Below are 420 nucleotides of genomic sequence, written 5' to 3'. Positions count from 1 at the left end.
CCTGTTACTGACAAAGACGTGTATATTTATATGGTTTTTTTTTTAATTTAAATTATTTATTGTCAAAGAAAAACTCTGCTAACGTTTATTATTGATGGAGAGGACACACATTTTGGCAGACGCTGCCACACAGCCTGATAAAATCTGTACCCCTCTATAACCTTTGCTGGGAGGAAGAAATCCTCTCCAGAGTTACTGGGGTTATTGGTTATACTCTGATTTATTTTGCAAATAAACTCCTTCGTGATAGCACCGCTAATGTGCATTACAGAAATGTAAACCATAGTATCAACGTCTTTGTTTGGACAAACTATTCCCAGCAGATACTGGGAAGCACTTACTTCAATAGTCTTCCGCACGGCACATTACAATGTCACGAAGTTAGTATTAAAATCCATTCACGAATCGAGTCTGTTGTTT

The sequence above is a fragment of the Pundamilia nyererei genome, unplaced genomic scaffold (assembly GCF_000239375.1).
Source record: "Pundamilia nyererei isolate P.nyererei 1_Seehausen unplaced genomic scaffold, PunNye1.0 scaffold00190, whole genome shotgun sequence".
NCBI lineage: Eukaryota > Metazoa > Chordata > Actinopteri > Cichliformes > Cichlidae > Pundamilia > Pundamilia nyererei.
Note: the sequence above shows the minus strand (reverse complement) of the source record.